This window comes from Amblyomma maculatum, chromosome 11 (assembly GCF_055883805.1).
Source record: "Amblyomma maculatum isolate TAMU_Amacu chromosome 11, ASM5588380v1, whole genome shotgun sequence".
NCBI lineage: Eukaryota > Metazoa > Arthropoda > Arachnida > Ixodida > Ixodidae > Amblyomma > Amblyomma maculatum.
In genome coordinates this window covers 96,263,752-96,291,434 of record NC_139354.1, presented here as the reverse complement: position 1 = coordinate 96,291,434, position 27,683 = coordinate 96,263,752, and the positions used below count along the sequence as shown (strand labels likewise).

Genomic DNA, 27,683 nt, shown 5'->3' with positions numbered 1-27,683 from the left:
TTCTGCACACACATTACGTCGACATTTCGTTAACGGCAATCTGTTCAAGACACGCTTTAGCCTAGTAAAAATATGCAATAAAAAGGTTCACGTGAAATTATACCAAATAGCTTGAATTGTTGCTGAGGCACTTTTCTTAACACAACAAAGGCATGCCTGCATCACAGGGATATTGCTTACGAATTTGAATTAAAAAAGAAGCTGTCTGTGCTTGCTTTGTGAACGCTTTATCAGGCGCAAAAATGTACAAAACGTTGACTAATTCAAATAAAATTAGCAGCTAAATTGCACCGGTTCTATGCTCTCAGCGTCCATGTATGCGTTGCGCAGTCTGCTTGCTAAAGACATTAACTAGATACCTTGTTCAGTTGCTCAGTAGACACGAACATCGGAATGACAAGCATCAGAGAACAGGGCTATCCTCCGAAGAATCCGCATACAAGCGTCAAGGCTTCCCTGGGAATACTGGGTTAGTAGAAGTACCCGCTGTAACCTTTAGGGTCGAAAACGAACTGCGTTGGAAGAAATCAGAATGTTAGATCGCAGATTAGTTACTGCAAGTGAACGCAGTCATAAGGCTCTCTGATTGACCAAGAAAATTTAGGTCGTTGTGTGTTGTAATAGGTAGACATAATATACCGTTGGGAATGAAGCCACTGTATGATAAGCAGGCCGTGTGCTTTCCGGTCTTAATCGAAAAACACAAACAAACATCAGCCGGTAAAAGAAAATTATGAAATTCAATAAAACCGAAAAACATCGGTTTTGATATGTTAAACGTAGCCAGCCAAGAACCTATTTTTCACGAAAACTTCATACTTGATTCCTCTCAATCCGCGATTCTAATGGCTTTCCGGAGAGTTGGCCTCTTTGTTTGACGATGCCGTTGATGATTTTTTTTGTTTTAAATAAATGGTATACGAAGTTTCCGTATCCACATTTTCATGTATTTCTCTTTTTCTCGGTTTTTGTAGCATTTATATACTTTTTTGGTGTGAATAGGTTTTCAATGCCTTATTTAATATTGACACATTCTCTTCTTGTGTCGAATTTTATTACCTGCACGACTTAGCAATGTTTTCCTCTCTACACTAATGCCCTTGTTAGGGCGCTGTAGGTGCCTGAATAAAAAAGTAAATGGAAAAATGAGTAAATTTGCTACAACACGCTCAGCTCAAAAACAAGTCGAAGGCGTGGACCGCGACGCCCGCTGCTCTGCCGTGGCGGGCGCCAAAATGCATCAGCTTGACTCTGCATTTCTGTGCAACAAATAATCCATGCAAATCTGTAAGCCAGCTTGTCACCGTGGCTTGTTTAACATCCGAAAGAACTCGTTTTAGGACAATATTCCCGAATTAGTCCTTCGAAGTAGCATTGCGAGACCTGCTAGGAGAGCTGCCGGATTAATTTGGTTTATATGAACAGATCTACAAACTGGTAGTAAGGAATGAATTTAATATGAAGGAACTCGAGTCAGAGTTTCGAAGTGACCATTAGTAGACGTGAGCTCGGTTGTTCACCCTCCTTTGTTTTCGAAGCTGCATATGTGTAAGTGGCCAGTATTAGCACTAGTGTCCTTGAAAATTTTAGGTTTTTCTGTTGTGCGTACTGGAAGAAATAAGGAGCATTCACTCAGTCTAGGAAACGTCGTCATCCTCGTGGTTGTTTACTTGTGAGCACCGCGTGTATTTCATTTGTTGCTTTTATGCTTGAACGTATTGCATATAGACACACCCTTGAAAATTCATTAGATACAAATCAAGAACGCATATGAAAGGGGCCAGAAGCAACTGCTGATCTCAATGAATGTATTGCATATTGTGGCGTCCGGGCTTCGCTGGCATTAAGGACCTTAGGAAAAAGGAACTGCGGCCCAGATACATAAGTTAAACAAATGCTAAGTATGCGCGAAAGCGCCTCGTGTTTCATATCGCTTTCCGTTCGAGGCCCTGGTTTCAAGGAAAAGCTGGGGGCAAAAAGTAAAGAGTAGGCGAAACTGATGGCTGAGCACATTGTCGGTTGCGAATTATAAAATTTTGTAATCGCCTAAAGCGCTTCAAGAGGGCAGTGAGATAACTGTTTATTTGAATACAGCTCCGGTATACGACGGTGTTTAATTTTAAAATGTTCATGTATAAAAGTAACTTGTACCGCCTAACATTTTTTACCGAGGTGCATTAGGAGGGTAGTGCTATAGGGCTGTGTTCTAAATCCGTTGCGCACAAATAGACATTGGTGAAGACTAAGACATCAAAAACAGCGTGCGAGTTACTTGCCCTTAAACACGCGGGATATTCGGCTGCGGTGATGGAGTAGTTTGAGATTTATACTATCATGCCTCCATAGAATTTGGTTCGTAGCTGTAGAAGATGATCACGGTGTTCCCTATGACATGATAATAATATTAGGGTTGCAACAGTGTGTGGAAATGCCGAATGGATGTTCGCCACCATGACATTCGCGTCAGGTCTATCCTAGAGTATTTCCGGGATTGCGTGTTGCAGATAACTGAGTTTTTAAAAATCAGTAATGTGTATCTATTGCAGAAGTGATCAATTCGGGCATCTTATAATTAAGTGTACTGCACGGAAACAGCTTCACGTTTGAAAAATGAGCCAGCATGTAACTTTTGTGAAATAAAGGCAATAAAGGCAAAAAAGCTGTGATGGTGTAGTGATCTAATCAAGCAGCGAATGAAACTGAACCACTCCTGCCGTGCGCTCACAACCCACTGGCAACCATGAGGGTTATTATTTTATTTTAACTTCACGCAGAGACTACGGACATACAATACCGTTGTTATCTGAGATGGGAGGTTTAGTGCGAGTGCTCGAAGCAGCGCATTTACGCTGAAAGCTTAACTTCCGACTAAACGCGCCTATTATATCCTGCGTGATCACGGCCATAATTCACGAGCTGCTCGAGATTTTTGGTAGCCGCTACAAACTAGCGAACTTATATCCTAGATATGGTACAGATAAAAATACTTAGAAGCAATTTTCACTGCCTGTTGAACCGGCATAACGCTCAGAAAAGTATTGAGAACAACACTGCTATTCCGTAAAACAATATTTTTGCAATTTTTCCCATCGCAAAATTACACCGTGATATACTTGTAAATATTTATTAGGGAATGCGCGTGTGCCAGTATGCGGTCCTCAGTAAATTGCGTATAAAAGCAGAAATCGCATGCTCTATTCCTCTAGAAAACAATGCTGCTATGCCTTGTATATTCTATAAGGCCTTAAGGGATCCCTCCTGCCTTCCGCAACAATTTTTAAATAAACAAGTGGCATTTTAGGAGTAGGAGGTAAATGTGTCTTTTTTTTAACTCGTATTTTGCCAAGTGAAGGTGTGCTTCAATCGGCAGCTTACATTTCAGCAGGCCGGAATATTAAGTATGTCACACTGACTGGTTTGCTGGGATGAATAAACACGCTCCATAGTAATGCTGGGTCATCTGACCCGTAGTACGCAAACGCTACAGTGATCATGGAGATCTAATATTAATGTTATTCTTCAGCCCTAATGTTTAAATAACTTAAGCTCTAAGATGTATTTGGAGCATACAAAGTGCGTACTAACGTAATTAAAAACACAGAGTGCAGACGCATTATCATAGGGCTGTAAATGAAGCAGGAATTGAATATTTCAATACCCAAGCTACGTTCAGGCAAACGCAGTCACATGAAATGATTTACTCACAAATAATATATCGGAGATGGCGATAAGCGGTGGAAATGAGAAGCCCGCGTGAGCGATGTTTGATACTGGACCATAGCCCATCAAAATATCGACCTGAAGAAAGAGAACGTTTTTGGATGAATGCATTTATTCACCTGTTCAAATATATGGTTAGCTCTGTCATTAGTTTTAAAAGAACTGGCAAAGCATTAATTTATCTAAAATAAATGCAATATTATAAGGATAGTTATGGAATCTATAACATGGCACCCATTTCTGTTGAAGTAAAATGTAAAAAAAAAGAGCTTTGAAATGCCTCTATGCAGATGAGTAATGTTGTGTCAAAATATAAAAGGAAAACGTCCCACAGGTTTTAAGAAAGGTGCTTCTGCACCCAACCTGCTATAGGTGCTGGCTATCATTCACGCAGCTTTACTAAGCTGCTTGAATGATATCCTCCTGCCTCTGCACTTTTATTTCTTTTGCAGACCACAGGGCCACTGGCTCCAGGCTGAGAAATATATACTGAAAAACATTTTTTTATTCAGCCCCCCCCCCCCCTAACCAGCGTTGCTTCTACAGAAGCAATAGAGTATTTAAACCCCTGTCTTTGATCATCGTTCTGTTCATTTATTTATTTATACAAGTACATGCAGCACCTAGGGGCATTATAGCAGGGGGGGCAATAACGGTAAAAAATACCTAAAATGAGCATGTTACAATACTGAAAGTATACAGTAAAGCACATTTCATTCACATTTGTTCAGACGAAGATAAGTTCACTTGTCGAAACGTTGGTTCGATGGTTTGCCCTGTTCACTAAGGCTTCCCCCCTCTGCCCTTGTTCCGTGCTCTTTCATACCTTGCAACCATCTTCTTCCTCTTGTTTTACGTTGTTTAGATTTGTCAGGGAAATTGCAAACACGTTCTTGACGCTATGCTCCATCAGAATTTGGTTGTTACGGTGTTTGGACATTGCACACAAACGAGGACAAAGAAACGCGTGACAAGTACTATGTTTAGAATTTTCTTGAGGTTGAAATGAACAGTAATTATTAACTGTGATCAGTTGGTTTTCCGTTGACGTGTTTATGGGATTTAACATCCTAAAGTGACTCAGGCGACGTAGTGGAAGACTCCGCAAATTTCGGCAAATAGGGGCTCTTTAACGTGCATTGACATAGCACAGCACACGGGCGCCTTGCTTCTCGCGTTCACCGAAGAGCGGCCGCTTCCGGAATACAATCTGCATACTTTGATGCAGACGTCGAGCACCTTAATTAAGGAGCCACACGACCTGAGAGAGATGGGTCAGGTGGGGTCGCGGCGCATTTTAGCGAATACGTAAGTGACGATAAGAAAAATGAAGGGTTTGGAAACATGCAAAAGGAACTTGCGCAATGCATGTGTCATAAAGATGGTAGAGGAATAGGAACCGTGTTCATTGGCGGTCTTATTTGCTCTACTATTAAATGCTCTTGTTTCCGGAGGAACAGTAACTTTTTCAACAGAAGCCCATAACGCAGAAGACTAGAAGGCATGGTCAATCTGCGTATGTTTTCAGACATTCAGAAGCCGGATGTGTAGGCTTAATGGTGGCGGCGTTTTGGAACTGAGTGCGATATCGAGTTATGCACTGGCCGCAACGACAAACTTCGATATATGCTAAACGGCAATGTAGCACTGTACTGAGCTTACGATCGATAAAGGCTATTGCAGAAAGCCTTTTTGAATTATGACAAATTTATTATGATTAAAGTCAGTATTATATGGGCCTCCTTGTGTTGGTTTCAATGAGTTGCGATAAAAAAAGTAGAATACTGAGTGATTCAAAGTGATTCAAAATGAAGAAAACGATAACCGAAAGTGATACTGAACCAAAATGCGACTTAAGGAATGAATTAGGGACGGCAATATGAATGTAGAGCTCCCATTTGGACTTTGAGTTTTTAAAACGGTGAAGTTATGCTTCGATTGGTTACGTGTACTTTGTATCTGAAAAAGCCACGACATGCACATGAATACGTTTTCCAGTTCACGTTGGCCGCGCCACGGTAACTCTCACCGTTGGGCCGCGTTTCAGTGGAGGTGAAAAGCAAGGCGCCTACGTACTCTGCATGCCAATGCGGCTTAAAGTAAACTAGGCGACTGAATATTTCGCAGCAGTCCACTACATTCTCCCTTTCAGGCGCCGTTTCTTTTTAATGTTGAACTCTTCAAGCAGGCCAAACCGAACCTTATGTTGCCGTGCTTGTACTCCTTATTGATGAGTTTATGTTTTATGACAAATCACTTACAGTTCTCTTTTCGTTTGGCGGGCTTTATGACCGAGTAAACATTATTGTAAGTGTTTCGCATATGTTATCGCCGTGCATATTTCGCTATACTTGTCCGAATCCAAGATCTACCGAACGATGACGCACGACACCGACTGAAATTAACAATAGATATTCCGCAAGCAAAAGGTTACACGCAGGGCACGAAAAAAACTGTCAGAACAGCTTAGGGAGCCCTGAGCCTCTACCACGCTGGGCAGCAGAGGAGCGGGCGCCTAAAGAAAATCAGTATAATATAACGAGACCATACACGATTTATGGAACATTGTTTGAAAAAGCAGGATTTTAAATAAAGGAAGATGAAGTCGCTATATTACATCATTGTACAAACGTTAAGCCCAGTTCTATTGGCGATATAGGATAGATGTCAGAGTCACTTTCTTGATTTATTCAATTTAGAAGTTAGGGTAATTAGAATTTTGACATCTGATGCCCATAATTAATTCCATATTTTACTACATAGTACAAAAAAGCATGGCGTACTTTATAAACCGGGTTGTTTTCTATAAGCCATGCTAGGCTTCTTATGACATCGTTATTTCTGTATAAACCGAGTTTATAGATATGACATGGCTTGTAATCATACACTGATGAAACATGAATTATGTCGTGATTCTTAGATAAGCATGCAGTGCGAAAACGATATGGGACTTTACACACTAGTCCTAAAGCTCTTTTTTCTGAGGTGGAAAGTTTGGTAATGTTTCCTCCTGTTGCTGTTGACCATACAAGAAACGCGTGACCTAATGAAGAATAAAATAAAGTATATAGATGCGTATGTTAGCAGAGGTAGAGAAAAAGTAGCAGTGGCAGCGCATCATACAGGGCATCCTTAATTAATAGTTTTGTTATCTAACACTATATGGGGGAAATCGTACATGTGTCTGGTGGGGATGAAATTAAACAGCCTTCGTTTTATTGTTGTTTAGTATTAGGCAGTTCATTTGAGCTGATGTACTAATTTTGGACAGCGCGCTCTTCGCTTGACTACCGAAATCGGCACATGAGCTACCTTAAAAAAAGCTCGTGTCATCAGCATAATGTAACCACACTACACATAACCACACTCAGCGAGAGTGTGGTTATATGTAGTGTGTGGTCATGTTTAGGGAAAAAAAGGCAATATATTTCACAAAAACGTACAAGGAGAAAGGCCATCGCAACATGATAGACTGCTCTATTCACAAATTGGCGTGCAATTTTAAAAAGGGGATAGTGAAGAGAGTGCATAAGGTAAAGAAAGGGGTGACACGTCAAAGGTTACGAAGAGGAAATGGGCCCAGACAAAAGTGGCGGGATACCAAGTGAGTGTCTACTCATTTTATTACAAATCTACCAATCATGCTACACTTTGGAGGTTTCCGATAAACTTTGGATAAACAGCACTGAGGAGGTACGCTATTAAATGGTTGTTATTCGATTTTTTCGATGTAGGTGACGTTGCTTCTAAAGGCGCCAAGATGTTCGGTGCGATAAAAATGATTTAGAATTCTGTCACAAAGCGAAATACGAGACTGTTAATCTGAGAGATGAGGATAGTATTATATACCAGCAATTTTTACAGGTAGTACATTAGAATCTTTCCACTGAGAGATGAACTCCTGCATGTGGCCCTTCCATTGCAGCCCTTCTTCTCAGTCCAGTAGACGTCAACACGTGATTTGAGGCAGCGATGCCTTCTCCGCATGACAGCTACCCTGCAAGGAGTCTGCATACCGAATACAACACGTGATCATTCCGCTCACTCGGGCGACGCTTGCCAGCACTTTATTTCCGCTGCTAGCTTGGGGGAATCATAATGACGTTTATTAAGCCAATCTCTGTAGACGTCCATCTTGGCTCATTAGGGGAGGGGAGAACTATTTTTTCACAAGGTTAGTTCGCACTCTCCTTGCTCAGACACACAGGGCTTCACTCGGTGGCCGTGCTGGCCACGCGACAGTGTTTTATCTGGTGGCCCTCTTTTCGGTTACGCAGTAAGAAATTTCAGAACACTTTCATAGATAATTTGCTCATACTGGGCACAGAATAATATTTTTCTCGTTTCGTGAACTGGAATAAAGCGTAAGTAGGGTATCATCATCATAAAACTGAATATTGCAGGGCAAAGTGCTCTCCCATATTCCTCCTTCACATTCAGTACTGAGCCAGCTGTATACACTTGACCCTCTTAATGTTTGTAATTTTATCCACCTACCTCATTTTCTTCCACCACTACTACGCTTGCCTTCTATACAAATCCAGTATTTCCCCGTTAGACACCCCCAATTTATTACCTTCACATTACAGAACTGTTACAGCTCATTTATTCTTCTCGATTTCGACAAGAATAACACTAACTCGCGCTCGTTTTCTGACCCACTTTGAACGCTTCCTATATTTTAATGTTACGCCTGCAATTCTGCATTTCTTATCTCTGTAATTTGTTGTCAATTAAAGTAAAACATTGTTAGCCTCCATGTTTCTGCCGCAAAGGGATTACCAGCAAGAAGGCAGCTTCCGCCTAAATACAAATGGGTCATCTCCACACCTCTGGTGCAATACGGCATGCCACTCTCTCGTTATGAGGTACGTACCTTGTCATTGTACTCGGGCCTGGTGGAGAGGAGGACAAGGCTTGCACTGAATCCCTGAGAGAAGGCTAGAAGAGGAATCTCGGATACACCAGTGGTGTTGATGATCAGGTTTATTACCGCGGCTACATCACAACGGCCAATCTCATCGAAACTGCAACAAGAGATTAACCGAAGAGAAACGACAGGCAATGACGGCATGTAGACACTTAGCTTCTATGGAAGGGCGAACATCAGCGAAGGTATGGTTTATCAAATACGGATTTTCGTGAACGGTGAAAAATGAGACGCCCATAAAGGGAGGCCGGTCATTCGTGTCGAAGCCATATCTATCGTACCAACGATATGTTTGATGATCTTGAAACTCAAGTTTACGCGTTTAAGATTTTTAAACCACCTGTCTTCAGTTTAGATGACTCAAGAGCGGATTACCTTCATCTGTCTCTTTAACCGTTAATGTGAAGTTATATTCCGCCCTCACCTACACAATTTTATGTGACGTTATTTTATCCCAGCGCAAATATTCGCAGTTTCTATACCAAAAATGTTAAATAGAGGGTAATAGAAATGTAAGATATTGTAGTATTAAAGACCCGGAAAACTTAACTCTGTGAAAAAAGGAGAGCTTGTGCCCTTTTCATAAAAGTAAAATGACCTGGAATTAGCAAGCCAAAAATGAAAAATACTTCATTTATCTTGCCGCGACGCAGTTATTTGTACTGAGATTCTTGTGCCTGCCATTACTTGATGGCTTTGAAAGGATTGTGTTTTGATAATTCTCTGAAAATTTCCATTTTTACATAGATATATGAAGAATTTGTCTTTCGTCTGTGTCATCACGATAAATTACACGAAGCATCCCGCGAACGGTGGTATAAACAGAACGAGAGACATACCACTGTTGCTTTTCAGGTTATTAATTTCTTCTAAGCCAATGTGGTGCTTAGCAGCTCTTGGAGCTAGCGCAGCAAGTCGTGGCTGCTGAAGTTCCCACCCTTCAATCCCATTACAAGTTACACGAGGTCTGACGATTGCATTATGGTGAAGTGTACTGTTTATAGGGGTCTTCGGATTACACCGGGCCAGCTAATGATAGCTCAGGAAACCAATTCATACCACGTTTTTGTGACCCTGTCGCCGAGAATACGAAAGTAGGTAATAGTTTATCGCTCTGTGAAACTCACGCTCTTAACGTCGACTAATTGTCTGATTTTATTATACCTTGGGGTCATTTGCGGAGAGTCCACCAGATATTGAAGTTATTGTTGTTCTCGCTTCGAAAAAAAAACTAAAAGCGGGCCCTGCTGGTACAAATAACTCCACATCCACGTAGGGGGAGCATGTCACCCGAACTAGTGTCAATTGTTGACTTGATCGGTATTGTCAATGTCTATTAACGTCTGCAGAAGGCAACAATTAACGCGGATGAGCAGGGTAGGTGAATGCGAAGAATACCCGACCTTACGCGTCCTTTCCTTATGTCCTTCCTTATGTCCACTAAGACACATCAGGGGTGCGGAAGAAGTGCTCGCCTTAGACTTCACTGTGTAGTGCGCACCTCGCTTTGATGGAAAGGCTTTGCTCCCGCCAAAATTCAAAATTCAGAAACGTGTCGGACAAAAATATGCACGTTATTTCGGATGCAAACTGTAACGCAACTGTTTTTTTTTTTTTGCAGCGTTTTATTACGATGTCGATATCAATTCAGCTGCCATTTACCATCCATATGCTGGCAAATATGAAGGCCAGCTTGCGATATGAATCTGAGCGGTTTAAATATGTCTTTAATCTCATGCTATTTATTCTAAATGTAGGTGTCCGCGGAAAAGAGCGGCGCATTCTTTCCCAATAAATAGTTTAACACATTGCCAAACTGTGCCTGTTTCTCAATGCTGAAAATTCGTGAACGAAAACCCGATGTTAAAGGCAGGGTCGTGTCTCTCTATCAATGGAAAGTTTTAGCGTCCTCGCAATTTTCCTGTTTCTTTGCCAACCATTTCAGGTAAGTGATCGACCAAATGCCGTATATTTCAGATCACGACACCTCTCCTGCTGGCACCGACACTGTCATGTCTATCTACCATGCTGAGCGACAGATAGCAAACGCGGATATGAACAAATTGCTCGGCAAGAATAATACAGAACTATCGCAGCCCCCGATCGTCATCCTTGTAAAGCAAAATTTAACGCCTAGCGCCCTTGTGTTTAAGATGTTCACCAGAATTAAATCAATGACGCTCGTAATTGTGCTGTATTATTATTCTCATTCCTGAATATTCATTTCGGTGATTGTCAATAGCTCAGCACTTCTATGGCCGAGAAAAAAAAATGCCCTTGCGACATCTGATACGTTTAACTGTTGCCCTAAAGAATCCACCAGCCGCCTTAGAATCCGTGTTGAACGTATTTTTTTGCGCTGAGTTAATCTGTGGCAACTCCCCGGCATTATTGCTTATTCGATTGCACTTTCGTACCACCGCACTGACCTTTCCATTATTTTATACGCTCTGACGTCATGTCGGCATGCAGCTCAATTCTTTCATGGGCCATTTCGAACGTAACCGCATGACTTCATTCGGTGATCAACCGAATTTGATGTTTTCATACCACCCTGCATATTATTCACACTGCAGTATAGTTTTCACAACCATGTCACTTATATCAATTCTCTGGCTTTTTGGCGCTGTGATGACCCTTCATTTGATTCGTCGAAAGCTTCGGTGCTTTCGCCCGTCCCCTTCGTCGACTTCTTCACAAAAAGATGTAAAATTAATTTGAGGACAACCCCTAGGAAAGAGCTCTTGGAAATCATAACTTCGAGCTCATCACCAAGCTATTTTTAAAAATTTTGATTCAGCAGCCGTCAAGTCCACCCCGCGATAGCGTCAATGACATCGGCGCTGGCCTTTTTCAGGAGCGATTCGGAGACGACCTAGTTATGGCCTACGTCAACCGCATGCTTTCTACACAAGAGAGCGTGAAAGATTATCCCTAAAGTTTTGACGCTGAAAAATTCTGCACTATTTGTAAGGATTCTGTTTTTCTCAAGCGACCTTTGTAACCGGTTCTGGTTATCTTTCCTTAAATACACTTCGGTCCGTATTGGTTGTTGCGGGCACCTCAATTTGGGCGCTCGGAAGGAGGTTTAGGTTGTCGAAACCGTTTTATCTATATCACCTGGCGGCCAATCCTGGTATTGAATCTTTTGCCAGTGATTTGCATATTGTAGTTTTGCTGTCACTGGCAAAGAAACCCGCCGCAGTGCAGAGTTGCACTCTGTCATTGATCGCCTGACATCCTCTCCGTCTGACAATGTTGTCATGATGACCGTGTATACGGCAAAGCTTTAACAAGGCTTGTTCTCACCTCCTGCTTACTGTGTCCAAGCTGCTTCGCACTGGTGTTCCCTACTAATTCCACGATTGACCTAACACTGGCCATGCGGGTATCACGCGTATTTGTTTAGGAACGTGTGCGTCGTCATATTTTTTACTCTGTCTCAAAAGGTATTCATTTTCCTAGGGTGAGATGTACTCTTCCTGCTGGTAAAATGAACGATATTCTTCATTAGCAAATCATTGAGGGCCAGTAAAAGTTTTTCTAATAATGAAGGAACGGGAGGTCTAATCAATACGTTTAGCAAGCACGGAAATATACAACCTTTGTCAAAATTGTGGAGCCCAGAGTGTTCGCTTCTTAGCTGTGTAGTGACTCTGGTGTATCATTACTCGATGTGCTTCCCATTGGAAAGGGTAGGACAAGAAATATTCTTACAATCAAGATATTCGGAACGCTGGCAATGCATGACAGTCTACACGGCGGAAGACTCTACACATTTACAAAGATTCCACTCATGTTCTATATATTCTACCTAGAAACGAGTACACATGCCTCACTAGAAAGCATCATCATTTCATGTGATGCATCTTACCTCCACTGTCAGTATCTGGAATCATCCTGCTTTAGATCAAGGTGCTGAGAGCGGAAAGCGATTTCTCTTGTGTTCATGGTCCACACATCGTAACCGGCATCAGCCAAAAGAAAGCCTGTGCAGGCATGAAGGAAACATAACGCATTTTATATTCTATGTTCACTTCAGCTTGCTCAGGCAAGACGTTAGGTAAATCATCCATGGCTTTTAGCTTTCCAGGAATATGAACCAAAAAGAAAATCTGATAGCAATGAACGAATGTGTAGGGGTGCCCATTCGCACGGCAGCAACATTGACGGTTTGCCGACTAAGCGTATGTTGGTCGCATCTGCCACGTTTCCTCACCTGTTCCTGCGCGATTTGGCAATCCGTGTGCTTCGGTGACGTACATGTTAGGTGATATTGATTCGTCGCAAATTTCCATTCATGTAACCGATCAGTGAAAAATAAACATCCAGCTGCGTAGCTGGCGGCGCAAAAGCTCGTAATGCACTCCGTAATGCACTCCTGTTCTCCGCTTTCACACTTGCAAAGGGGTGCAGGCGGAATACGGCTCCACACCTAATAAAATAAAACATCCCCATTCCTCGCAGTTTTAAAATTCAAGCGGCAATCGTTAATCTTCGTTGTCATTCTTAATATTCAATGCTTGTTTTAAACCTGGTCTGCTTGTTTACGGTTCACACTGTGTGTGCGACGGCCGCATGCATTTTGACGCAAACGTTGCTTTAAAGCATTAAAAGTCTGCGAAAAGCACTGGCGGAAGACGCAGATCGAAGTTGTCATTGGTCACTGCGTTGTTACTCTTTCTGGAAAAGTTTGCCCATCGAAATTTGGTGAGGGCTAAAACAAATGAGCCATATATCTTGCCCGTTCTTCTCGGACATTTGTCAAGGAAAGCTAGCCTCGCAGATATCAAGAGGTTGACAATTTTAAATAACGAATTTACTTGCATGCAAGATTGGCGACAAGTTGTCAATTTGCCAGACTCATTGAGCTGCTTATCCAATCTGATTCCGGAGCTTGTTAATGTTCTGTGGCACAGTTTATATGGTGGTTCAGGGAGCCGGAGCCATAGAATGGAAGGAATGACGCCGTATAAAAAGACGTGGACGAAAAAAGCATCGACACACAGGCGCCTTGTGTGCATGTCTTCTTTAGATCACCTCTTTTCATGCTACGCTATTTCTCCCTGTGCATGTCGCACCAGCCTGCAGTAACCTTTACGGAGCTTTGAAGCCACAGTTTATGTAACCATGGCAAATTGACATGCTACCTCGTAAGTATTTAAGCTCCATACTAAGCGTGGCAATCTTCATTTTGTTTTAGCACTGCTTTTTGGTTTTTCGGTACTGTGCTTGTTTGGCTGTGCACTAGATGAGGGACAGAGTGTATGATTGAAGCAGAGTTTTTAGGATGCTATTTACAAAGTGTCAATGGGGTCTGCGTAAGCTGCGTAAATTGAATTGAGAAGCGTTTTAAGTCCATGATTTAAAAACGAGGGGACCTGTCCTAGACAGTTGGAGCCGTTTTTTAGGATGAACGTTTTTAATGTGGTGTTTTTATCGAACGAGAAAGAAATTCCAAATGCACAGTCATGTAGGGCTGCCATTTCGACGCTCGGGAGTTGGCACGCTTGATCAATGTTACGTTTCCAGTGCGCCCCTGTGTTTCAAAATGTGGCACGTCGCGATAGGAATGTCTGCAAACCTCAATGCAACGTGGTGGACATATAAAATGTCCTGTCACCCAATCACTTGTGGTAGTACTTTTTACTTGCGACTGCAGATGGCTTGCAGGACCTTTTTTTCCGGAGGCACCACGCCGTAAGTGTTTAGATGTGGAAGCTGATGGTGGTTATGGGATACAGTTGCGAAAAAAAGGATATAGTTGGAAAATACCTGGAGATCTTTTGAAACTGTTAATTTCATGCTTGTTACGGAGGTAGATAATTTAGCTTGCTAAGGCACGTGCTGTGAGAGAGATGCAGCCGCAGAAAGTGTCTGGATATCATATGACTAGCTGGTGGCTCGTATCTCTCTTCCAGCTTGACCTGAAGAGCGTCGTATATGGTTTTTTTCTGAGAGGTTTCTTGGCTCGCTCAAGTAGAAGCAGCGCTAGGTGGAAGTTTACAATGTGCGAGTCGTTTTTATGGTCGGTATGAAACAACGTTGCGTAGACGGTACCTTTTAAGTATTGCAGTGACCGTTCTACTGCTTAAGTCCCGCCATTCGCCAATGCTTGCTTATCTGAACCCTCTCACGAGCATGCCTCTAACAGGTGCTAGTTGGCAGGTGACATGGCCAGGTACTGATTAGTCGCCGGGTTGTGTGACATCAGCATGACATGACCGAGTTGCCAGAATTGATTCTTGGACCTTGAATTATGCACGGTAATTCTAGACCAGGCAGGCAGATTTTATTTTCACATAATGCGATAGTAGATCCAAGTTTGTATGATGACAAGTACGTGTGACCTGAAACGTGGAAGCTGCATGGCTAGCATCGGTATATTCGCTTTTCACCTAGCAACGATAAAGATGCTGACATTTTCTCACCCGGATATATAAATGCTTGTTTGAAAGATTTAGGGCAACAGCCTTTCTTTGCTTATCATTGCCATGCGAAGAAAGCGGCTGTCCGCGGAATACGTTACCAATTGACCGACCCAAAGCTAATCCAATACAATTCGCATAGCAAGCCACAAATGATAAAATACTGAATTTACTTGGCAGTAATGTCTAATGACATTGCGTAATGATTATACACAAGCCATTTTTGTAATTCAAGCCACAGCCAACAACTTATTCCTGAAATCACATATCAAGCCAATATCAAATACAGTCATGTATAATTGGTTATGCCTTAATGAAAATGCATATTTATTTGTAATGTTGGTCATCATATCCCCAATACAACTCATAAATTCAAATCATAGCCAAGAATTAATCAATTATCTATATAACGAGCCGATACTAAATCCAGTCATGAGTATTTGGCTTTAATGTCTTAACTAGAATGCATAACGACTTGCGACATTAGTCATAGCCCTAATCGAAATCATATCCAACAATGCATGCCAGAATTCTATAAAAAGCCAAAAAAAGCCAACTCTAGACGTCAATATGTGCTTTTGTATTACCGATCGTAAGGAGACTAAGAAGAATTAGGAAGTTTTTTCTACAATCAGTACCAAAAAGGTAACTTCTCTTTTTTTTTGATGCCCTACTATTTCAGTTTAACCTGCGAAACATTTCGCAGAGGTTTAATGTGGATGTATATATTTGGCAGGCAAAAGCACTAGCTTGGCACAGTTTATCATGAGATGGTAGTCGCGGTCTTTCCGTCCTCATATGCGAGATATATGTTTGTGACAAGGACTGCTCTTTGTGATGGCCCAGTTGCAAGGAAGAACACAGACAGAGTACCGCTTTAACCACGTCGTAGCAATTTGTGCTGAATTAGGGAACGAAAGGATCCGGAAAGCTTGATTGTGATCTAATTCATCCATCGCACAGGCAACGCCCGAGTTGGTAGCGCCTACTATATCGCAGAGGCAGGGAATGGTGAGCTGATTAGACCTCGTGTGAAGTGCAACTTTCGCGCTAAGATTCTGCAGGGTTGGCGGGGCGACTTTTGACCGCTCTCAGTTTCACTAGGACAGGGCACATCGTCTCTTTAAAAAATGTGGTCGGATTGTCTTTCTGTTATCTGTGTGTTCGTGCGTGTTTAGTTGCAGTCGAGTAATATACTAGAGTAGTACTGTGATGTTACGTATATCTGAAGTGCCGAGACAGGGACAAGTCCTCTTGTCGAAACGTTGGTGCGACTTGCAAACTGAGTCTCCCCTTCTACACTTGTTCAATGCTGTTTCGTATAATATAGCCGTCTTCTTTCTCTTGTTTTCCTCAGAATCTTCAGCTAAGGATGACATGTACGGGTAGTGGGTCACTAGAGAGTGTGAAATACAAGTGCAGATATCAAATAAAGAACAGAGATGAACGCCAAAATAGAACAATAAATGCGTGAAACGCATTAGAATACCAGAAAAACAATGAATGTTCGAGTGACGAATCCTCAAAAAAGACAAACTGCTACCAGAAAAAATGCATATCTAGTATTCAGCAAAACAATTGTTCTAATCATAATGCACATCAAATTGATAATATTTAGTTACCAACTAGATCGGAGCAATATATGCAATAGAACAGAAACGTCTAAATAATATACACTGAAGATTTGAGTGAAGGGCATAAAAAGTTGCTGTTTATCTTTGCGGTTAGTAAGCTCGTCTCACGTTGATACAAGCAAAGCTAATTGAATTTATGATATTAGGTCTTTATTTTACACATTGTGAACATAAGCATGTATATTCAAGGATTTCACCACTGAGGAAGGAAATAACAGGTCCGCTGAAACGTACCCATTCGCAATACTTTGTGGCACAAGCTGCCCAACCCTGAAAGCGCGCTTAGGGGCCAGAACGCTTCATTGCCTCTGAGGTTTGCAGTCCAATATGCCTCTCAGAAAAAGCAACACTCAGACGTTTATTACACGTGGGCACCCAGGTTCATTATGATCATATGACGCTACTTTTCAGCTGAATATGAGTAGAAAAAAAGTATTCCCTATTGCAAAAACCAGCGTCTCCAGTGCAATACCAGTAAGATTTTCGTGCTGGTTTTGCACTGGATCTGCTGGGCACGCTGGAGGTCTGCGATATTCACTGGAGCAGTAACGGGAAAACACTGGCTGCACTGGTGCGATGGGAGAAAAACGCTGGGATTAGCCTTTTGACGCTGGGTGTGTCGCTGGCATCCGCGATGCATTGGGAGAAGCGCTGTATGTGCGCTGGGTAAGCCCCAGTATAGTAGGTGCGGCCTGCGGCGTCAGCCGGAGTAGCATCCCTCAGGGGCCAACAGGGCAACAGCGTACTTTCAATCGGCCATCGGGGGGTATATGAAAAATGGGGGCATATGAAAAATGGCCTGTAGACTGCGAAACATGAAGTCCCAACCTTATAAATGCGGGTCATGACATAAAATACAGAAATGTTTCGAACAGTCCAGTTCTCGGCGTAGCCGAGTGGTTAGCGTGCTGAGCTTGGTATTGAAATGTGCCTAGAGAGTTAGTTCGAGGAGCGCTTGGTGCACTATTTTTTCTTTTTTTACTTTTTTTGTTTTTTTATGTACCTAACTTGTTTCGTTACTTTTTTACTTTTTAATTTTTATCCCACGCCTTTTTTTTCTCGGGCGAACAGTGCCGCCAGTGCGGAGCGTCCCAGTGCGTCCAGTTTCCAGCGTCATACTGGGACCATAACCAGGTATGGCGCTGGGGCGCTGGCACCCAGTGGCACTGGTTTTTGCAATAGGGTTGTCAAGAATAATTTTGAAATTACCCTTGTCTAATCGCTCTAAATACTTGGCAGTAAAAAATGTCTCCTTTAGGTTGAGTATTAGGCCCTAGAATTATTTAGACGGTAGCTGATTCATATCCGTTGCAAATACACTGCTTTATTTTCTGTTGCGTTTTTATTTCGTTATGAATTTTTAGTTTAACGGATGCAAAATTAACCGTACAGTTTAACAATAGAAGCGCAGCCGTTTGGCAAGGTGCATGGCGACAGTTTGTGGGAAGCTATGAAATATGTTTGTGGTTACCTTGTTTAAAGCATAATCAGTGTGTTTGACCTGGACAAGATCGATAGCGGCCCCTAGAAGCAGATATTGGCAGTGCGAAGCTTGAGAGAGTATGCTATTAGAAGGAGATGCTATAATACCCGAAGGGGTATCTTGCGACGCATTCTCACATATAGATGATATCGAGAATGGCATTAGGTAAAACCGTTTCATGTTTGCTTGAGTTTCAAAAATGATTTGTATCATGGGCGCTTGTCACAATTTTATTACCTGGGGCCTGCGTCGGAAAGTTGATGAACCACATGCCGGACTCTGCGAGTATTCCCGGGATCAGCAGAATGGGACTCCCACATGTGGTGGCATCTATTGACGTGGTTCTGTTGCACTGGTCCCCTTTGCCCACCCTGTCCACTTCGAGGACGTATCGGTCTTCTGTGGTGACCTTGATTGTCTCGCAGGAGTAGCCGAAGTCTCGCACCAACTCGCACTGCCAATGTTAAAGTGGGTTTTAAGTTGGGAACGGCATGCTTCGTCGGCATTGTTTACAGCACGGCCAAAAGTTAATATGTAGATCGATATACAGACGGTAGACAGATATGTAGGCAATAGATAGATAGACATAGCAGCAGGGAAGGTAGGGATGTTAACCAGAAAGGTTTTCAGAGTGTGAACCAGCAGTGTGGAGGAAGTACAAGGGAATTAAAAGGAGTAATTCTTAAAGATTGGATTTTTTAGGGGCGAAGTTGACTTTCGCGGCACTGCCATACCAGGACTTACTTAGGCAATGAATGAGGTGCATCAATGTAACTAGTAAAAAAATATTCAAATTCTGAGCAAACGTTAAAACTTCTACATGCACGTTTTTTTCATTTAAATATTTACAGCGGCCCAACAAGAGTATTCATAAAGCCCGTACAATTTACTAGAACAAAAATGAAGGTCCACGTTAAGGACTAATGTATTGTGAGGCAGAAGAACGCACCAGCAAATTCACCTTTTTACTTCAGGTAGGCTGAAGCAGCAGCTACCGACTAGCCACAGCTTAGCAACACTTCGTCTTCTTCGCACGACCCGAAGACCGATGATGATTACGCTGAGATGAAGATGAAGGTCACTCACAGTGCTTACAACATTCCCCCTCCCGAACGAAAGCGACCATCCTGGTCGCAAATTAAATCTTAAGGTCGGCGGTTAAAGGGTTTCAAGCGCGACACGTGCACAATCTCGGTGCCGCGACACCGACGATCGCGAACAGGCGATGCAGGTGTGATGAGATAGTTTACAGGGGAAGTTTGTTCCAGAACCGTGTACGGGCCAATAAAACGGCTCAGAAACTTTTCACACAGGCCGGGGATGCGAGTAGGTGTCCAGAGTAGCACTTCGTCTCCAGGGCGGAAAGACACTGAGCGATGAGTCGCATCATACGTGCTTTTCCTGGAAGCTTGAGTGGCTTCAGTTTGAAGGCGGGCACGATCACGGCAGTGGGCGATACGAGACACGAACTGTTCGTGGGAAGGCGCGGCAGAAGGAGTAGAAGCTGTGAAGAAAGATGCTTCGAGGGAGAAGGTAGGATGGCGGGCATAAACAAGAAAAAACGGAGAGTAGGTGGTGGTTCGTTGAACGGCAGTGTTGTAGGCGAAGGTTACAAAGGGGAGTAAAGAGTCCCAGTTGTTGTGCTGAGGGTGAATGTAGGTGGATAGCATATCAGAAAGGGTGCGATGAAAGCGTTCCGTGAGGCCATTGGTCTGAGGGTGGTAAGGAGATGTAGTTTTATGCACCGTGCCTGAAGCATGAAGCACTGCGGCGAGGACGGTGGAGAGGAACGACTTGCCACGATCGCTAAGGAGGAGGCGAGGGGCGCCGTGGCGAAGAAGTATGGTGTGGAGGAAGAAGTTGGCGATTTCGGAAGCGGAGCCGGAAGGAAGTGCTGCGGTTTCAGCGTATCGGGTGAGGTGGTCAACGGCAGTAACGACCCAGCGGTTGCCAGCTGGAGTCAAGGGCAGGGGTCCATACAAGTCGATTCCGACGACTTCGAAAGGTGTGGAAGGACATGGGAGAGGTTGCAAGAGACCGGCAGGAGGCGACGTAGACCGCTTGCGTCGTTGACAAGGGATGCAAGACGCTACGTATTTTAATACTGAGGTTGAAAGGCCAGGCCAGAAGAAACGACGTTTGATGCGGTCGTAGGTTTTGTGGTACCCAAGGTGACCTGCGGTGGGGTCGTCGTGAAAGGCTTGTAGAACTTGAGGACGCAGGGAAGAAGGAATTACGGGAACCCATGTGTGGCCCAGTGGGCTGTAGTTGTGCCAAAATAATGTGCCATCCTGTAACTTGAAATTTTTGAGCCGACGACGGAGACGGGCATTTGGAGGTCTAATAACACCGCTGAGACTATCAATCAGCTTTTGACAGTAAGGGTCAGCACTCTGGTGGTGAGCAAGATTGCAGTGTATATCTGGCATGGGAGCAATAGAGGCGGCGCTCAAAGACTGCATAACTGTAGGGTTTAAATGGCTTGACTCCGTTGGGACAGGAGAGGAATGCGAGGACATGGGTTGCGACGGCAAAGCAATAGGGCAACGAGAGAGAGCATCGGCGTCCTTGTGCTTCTTGCCCGATTTGTAAGTGACAGTAAAGTCGTACTCTTGAAGGCGGAGGATCCACCGCCCGAGACGACCGGACAGATTTTTCAAAGTGGATAACCAGCATAGGGCGTGGTGGTCAGTGACGACTGTGAAGTGACGGCCGTACAGGTAAGGACGAAACTTCTGAACAGCCCAGACGACGGCGAGACATTCTTGTTCGGTAATAGTGTAGTTTTGTTCCGCAGAAGTCAGAGTTCGGCTCGCATAGGCAACAACATTTTCTGTAGAGGTGTTTTGGCGTTGCAGAAGGACAGCGCCAATGCCATGGCTACTGGCGTCGGTGTGCAAAATTGTCGGTGCTTTATCATCAAAATGGCAGAGGACGGGACCCGAAGTCAGAGCACGCTTCAGAGTTTCAAATGCTTCTTCGCAAGCAGGAGACCAGATGAAAGGCGTGTCGTTGTGAAGAAGCGCATGTAAAGGTGAGGCAATAGAGGCGAAATTGCGGATGAATCTGCGGAAGTATGATGCCAAGCCGAGGAAACTGCGGAGATCTTTGACCCGAGTTGGACGGGGAAAGTGCAGCGCAGCAGCGATTTTTTCAGGGTCAGGCTTAATTCCTTCGCTGCTTACGAGATGGCCAAGAACTTTAATGGATTTTGATGCAAAACGGCATTTCTTCGTGTTTAGCTGTAGGCCAGCGCTGGAAAGTGCTGTCAAAACTTCATCGAGACGAGTAAGGTGATCAGGAAATGACGAAGAAAAAATGACGATGTCATCTAAGTAACAGAGACATGTTTTCCATTTGAGGCCGCGGAGAACTGTGTCAATCATACGCTCGAATGTAGCAGGAGCGTTGCAGAGTCCAAAAGGCATTACATTGAATTCGTATAAACCGTCCGGTGTTGCAAAGGCGGTCTTCTCTTTATCATCTTCATTCATGGGGATCTGCCAGTAGCCTGATCTTAAGTCAAGGCTGGAGAAAAATTGGGCACCTTGCAAACAATCGAGGGCGTCGTCAATTCGAGGGAGGGGATACACATCCTTACGAGTTATTCTGTTTAGAGCACGGTAATCTACACAAAAACGAACCGAACCGTCTTTTTTTTGCACTAGCACAACAGGCGATGACCAGGAACTAGACGATGGGCGTATGATGTTGCGTGCAAGCATGTCAGCAACATTTTCCTGAATAACTTTGCGCTCGGTTGGAGAAACACGATAAGGCCGGCGTCTAACTATGCTTGATCCGTCGGTGAGTATGCGATGCGTTGCTGCAGCGGTTTGACCCAGTGTGCCGGAATTGACGTCGAACGAGTCTGCGTGCTTGTTCAATACAGCGAGCAATGCGTCTGTCTGGTCTGTTGTCAGGTCGGTGCTGATCGTGTGGCGAAGTGCTGCACTGAGCGAGGCAGGGGATGAATCAGAGCGATCGGAGGTGGAAATGGGAAGAAGTGTGACAGGCTGGGCGGAAGCAATTGATGCAACAGTAGAGTCGCGTCGCAGAAGAATGGGCTCTGATGTGGTGTTGAATGCGGCGAGAAGAGAAGAACCGCTGGAGAAGCGAAGAAGGGACACGATGATGATAATACCTCTTGACAGGAGACGAGGGCTGGGTGTAATCAGGACGTCGCCATCGGTGACGGCGTCAGAAGTCACAGATAGAATATCTTCGTTGCCCGGATAGAGGACGTGATCGGCAAGCATAACTACACGGGAAGAAAGTGGTTCTCTATCGGCAAGAATGTTGCATTCAGTGACTTCAATAGTGGGAGGGGAACACGTAATGACTGCTGAGGCGTTTTGGAGGAAATCCCAGCCGAAGATGAGTTGATGGACACAGGAGGATAGGACAGCAAACTCAATGAAGTGCAAGATGCCATCAATGGTGACTCGGGCTGTACACGCTCCACAAGGGTTAATATTCTGTCCATTTGCAGCACGTAAAGGAGGACCGGTATAAGGTGTGCGCACTTTTCGCAGTTTTAAACACAAGTCAAGTTTCATAATAGAAATAGCGGCGCCGGTATCAATTAAAGCTTCCAGTTCATGTCCCTCAAGGAATACAGTCAACATGTTTGATGGGAGCAGAGGAGGAATTGGAGCGACGACAGGCGGTGCAGTTTTACCTCCGGAAACTGCACAGGTTAGTTTTCCGTTTGGCGGGCAGAAGCTGAAGATGGAGGGCGAAGGGGCGACGAAGTCCGGCGAAAGGGTGACGGGGAGCGACGACGCGATGGCCGTGCTGTCCTAGACCGGTCAGGAGAAGTCGACGGGGAGGAAGAGGGACGGAGGTCATTATCGGTGTAGTACTGGCGAGGAGGAAGCTGGTAGGCGTCGTCACGTCGAACGTACCCATAGCTCGCACGCTCATCTCGCAGTCGTCGGCGACAAACGCGTGTTACATGGCCGCGGATTCCGCAGTAGAAACATACTGGACGAGGTGGGAGAGGCCGCCAATTACCATACACCGGTGGTCGCGGGGACAGGGCGGCGAGGCTGGGTGGGACAGGCGCGTGATGGACAGGAGGACAAGGAGGAGGAGCCGCAGTGACTTCAGCATACGTCGGAACGTTCGGAGCATACGTCGGAGCTGGTGGTTCTGTAGCCATGGGACGATTGAGTGAAGTAAGCTCCTCCTTGATAATGCCACGCAACCCAGTAGATTGAGCAGGTGGGCGTGAGAAGGCAGGAACCGACGAAATATCATTGTGGAGCTCTTCCCGTATTATAGATCGTATGATGGTGCGCAGATCAGTTTCGGGAATTTGGCTCGGATCCCAGGTGTTGTTGAGGCGGCGCGACTGTAGATAGTCAAGTCGCTGGCAAGTGGCACGAATGTCTGCCACCGTGACGGGATTTTGGGCAGCTAGAGCTGCGTAGGCAAAAGAGCCAATTCCTTTTAAAATATGTCCGACACGTTCAGCCTCGACCATGCCATTGTTAACTCGCCGGCAAAGGGCGAGTACGTCCTCAATGTAGGATGTGTATGTCTCTCCTGGAAGCTGCACACGGGTCTCTAGCTTCTTTTGAAAAGAGGCCGGACCAGCACCAACAGTTCCAAATATCTGGCGGATCTGTGTCGTGAATTGAGGCCAGTCAGGAATGGCGTCCTCATGGTTGAGGAACCACGTCTTAGCCACGTCACTCAGGTAGAATGAGACGTTGAGTAGCTTCATAGAAGCGTCCCAACCGTTAAAAGCGCTCACCCGATCGTACTGCTGTAGCCAGTCTTCGACGTCGTCACCGCGGAGACCGGCGAAAACCGGAGGGTCGCGCTGACGTGAGGTAACTGACCAAGTTGGGTGGGTCAAATGGTGCTGAGCAAGTGCACCTTGGGACGTCAGTGGTGCAGAGGTGGCATGGGCAGCCGTGGGATGCCCATCGGTAGCTACAGGCGCCGGAACGGTGAGAGCAGGGGGATGTGACTGCGCCATGGCGGTTGATGTGCCGCCAAGAACACGACCGGAACGGAGCTCCAGGGGGTGCCGCGTTGAGGACGCTGGGATCAGGAGTCACTTCCACCACTTGTGAGGCAGAAGAACGCACCAGCAAATTCACCTTTTTACTTCAGGTAGGCTGAAGCAGCAGCTACCGACTAGCCACAGCTTAGCAACACTTCGTCTTCTTCGCACGACCCGAAGACCGATGATGATTACGCTGAGATGAAGATGAAGGTCACTCACAGTGCTTACAGTATATAAACTTTTATATGAGTGAGAATATTAACTTTATGACACAAATGTCACATCATGTTCGCAAAAGGGCACAAATGCGTATGCGTCAATGAATGTACGTCTAATAAATCTGAAAAGTATACGAAATGGTAAGGAATCTGACCATGGCTTATACTTATTAGGGATTAAACTATATTTGGCCAAAAGCATCATCGTACAAAGCATTTACCTTGATTAAAGTATGGCTCAGAGAAATGTTCCCAAGCATTGCTTACACCTCGTATAAGCCCAGTACAAGGCCTGGGAGAAAGCTTGTAACTGTTTCAAGATTTGTTTCAATGGTGAGTACTCGGCAACACTTTCCACCAAGTACGTGGTCAATGAGAGGCGGATGCTGAGATAACTAGGCCACCTTTGTGAGTATAATATGTTGCAAAAAGAACGCCAATCGTGAGCAAATCATTACAAGTGCAAACACGCTCACAGGTAACTGAATTAAAAGAAATACAGCGATGATAACGCGAACATGCTAGGTGGCCACTTACAACGCGGACTGCGTTTACAAGAGAAGCAGTGCGAAAAATTTGTCTTTTTTGTACTATTGTAAAACGCTTTCATCATTTGGCTAGTATGCAACTCAATATGATAAAATGAGAATTATTTAGGCTCAAAAACCTTTTTTGCAAATGATAATGGTTAGAGCTGGCGGATGAGGACTAGCCCATATTATAAAGGATTCTTCAAGCCTTCCTCAGTTGGCCTTTATTCAGCTTAGTGGGAAATGCCAGATTTATAAGGAATCAACTCAGACTCGATTACTAGTTATTGCCTTGCTGTATTTTTGATTAAAGGAATACTGAACAGTTCGTATAGGCGATTGTTTGCAGTTGGGGTTCCTCCGTATGGTAGCTTTGTCGATGCTATTATACATCGAAGCGATTGAAGCGCAGCTGTGCTTGAAGAGTTTCTTAATCAGATGTTTTGTCGTCTGAGACCGATTACCGGTATTCCTATTGATCTACCCGGCACATATTGTTACTGCGCAATGTGTAGTATTATTTGTATAGTTACTACTTGCTCCTTCGACACAAAGTCGACCGTCCTCACTTGGGGCGGAATATCTTTTCTGCGGTGAGGTCTTGACTGCCTTGGCTGTCCCTGCTACCACTAACACATTGACGGGCTTTCGTCGCTTTACTTCTTTTATGAACTCTCGCTTGAAATATGGGCTAACCTGAGGCGTCACTATGATATCGCTCCTCCGCAGCACACGCAGAGGACTTCCATATCTGTCGTGATGCCACGGAGGACTCAGAGTATACATTCTATTTTATTTTCAGTCTTACTATTACGGCTCTTCCGCATCCGATTACTGCTTTTGCGTTTGGGAGAGAAGGTATTCATAGCCGTTAATGTTTTGTTTCAGCGACTTTCTAATGACTGCTTCCAGCAGTTTCCGGAGCTTATATTATTTTAACTCAATGCCTGGATTCCCACTTCTGTCTTATCCAGCTTAGAATTGCAGTCGCCTATAGATAACATATACAGTGTCACTTTATATATTGCTGATTTTCTATCCGCATGAAAGCTTTCAATTACCTGATCATCATAACTAAATACAGTATCGCCCGACTCTCTTGACTCCACCTTATGCCTCATATTAGGCTTAATTACGATACCTCTAACAACAATAGGTTGGAGCAAATATTTAAATTGATTTATATTGTACCGAGCACACTTTCCTGTTAATAACTCTGTTTTTGGCGTCAGAACTAAAACTTACTTCCGCACCATGGTTTACCATATAAACCCTCATACCATACCATATCTCACTGTACCAGACCACACCTAAGCATACCGTACCATACCGTAGCAGGACGTACCGCACCACACCATACCATACAATACTATAGCATACCATCACACCCTACTATACTGGTGCATGAGAGCCTCAGTTGCTTATTCGCTACTAAACACAACACAGCATAGCCATACCCTACCTGACCATATCATACCAGGCAAGGGCTCTTTGTTTGTTTTTGTTCATTCTCGCGAGACGCAGCATTATTATTTCCTTTGTCGCGGAAGATGCACCGAGATGTATCTCGAAGGATTCAAGCCACGCGCGTGTTTCTAAAATGTTGAAAGTTATGCTAGCCACCGTTTGTGGTTTTATATAGGTATATCTTCGCTTCCTTTAAATTGATCGCAGACGAATGGAACTGGCATTCACCAGCCGTGGTGGTGAAGCGGTTGGTGCACTCCGCTACTGTGCTCAAGGTTGCGGGATGGCATCCCGGCCATGGCGGTCACTTTTCGATGGAGGCAAACCGCCGGGCGCCCGTGTGCTGTAGGATGTCAACGCGCATGAAAGAACTCGAGGTGGTCAAAATATTCGGAGCCCTCTGCTATGGCGTCTTTAATAGTCTGAGTTGCTTTGGGACATTAGACGCCAAACCAAACAAAACTGGCAGTCGTTTTTCGACGACCAGAGGGCACATTTGGTATTATCGCCTCCCTTGACACACTTGGATTGCGCACGCATGTCAGCCCAATAAAATTATTTCAGTGCTTCAAATGTCTGTTCGTATGTGACCTATGGAATTAGCACCACCACGTGACACTACAATACAGTAAATATTCTAGAAGGCAGTTTGGATCACTAAACTGCGATAAAGCGAAAGTCTCCACTGCACGGTGGTTTGAAGACCTCCACTGGAGCACCTTTGTCTCTCGGTTTTCATTCCCACCTCAGCGATGACGCGATAGCGTTAGCCACCAGCCAACATATAAAGTCACGCTTTAACTCAGCCATATGCACGTGCCTGCATGGCCTAGGCATAACGCGAATGCAAGGGTCTTGGCAGGCTGATTGTGGTACCACCCTCCCATATGAAAGGAGACGCCAGAGCTTACAGCTCCTGCCAAATGTAATGATGAGGATGCCCTATGTCAAGTTAGTGCTCGGCCATGTCAGCTGCCAGCTACTGCCTGCCAATTCACGAAAGCTTAAAGGACAGACAGACAGACGGACACTATCCGGGAGCATCAGCTAATAAAGACTATCGCCTTATTACCATATCAGACCATGTTATATCGTGCTGTATGTACTGTACTTTAATGTGAAGAAAGCCTTGTCGGAGCTAAGACGAGGAATAACCAGCTCCGACAGCGTTCGGGATCGAACCGTTTTTTATAGCACTGCTCGCGCTGAGGCGCTTAGTGCCAACTTCTTCTTAGTCCAGCGCCGTGCTGTGGC

The 27,683-nt window shown here is 44.4% G+C and overlaps 1 pseudogene; it reads right to left on the bottom strand.

Moving 5' to 3' along the window:
- Nucleotides 1-347: 347 nt before the first annotated feature.
- LOC146174444 (lipase member M-like) lies at nt 348-26,083 on the bottom strand (annotated as a pseudogene).
- Nucleotides 26,084-27,683: the final 1,600 nt, after the last annotated feature.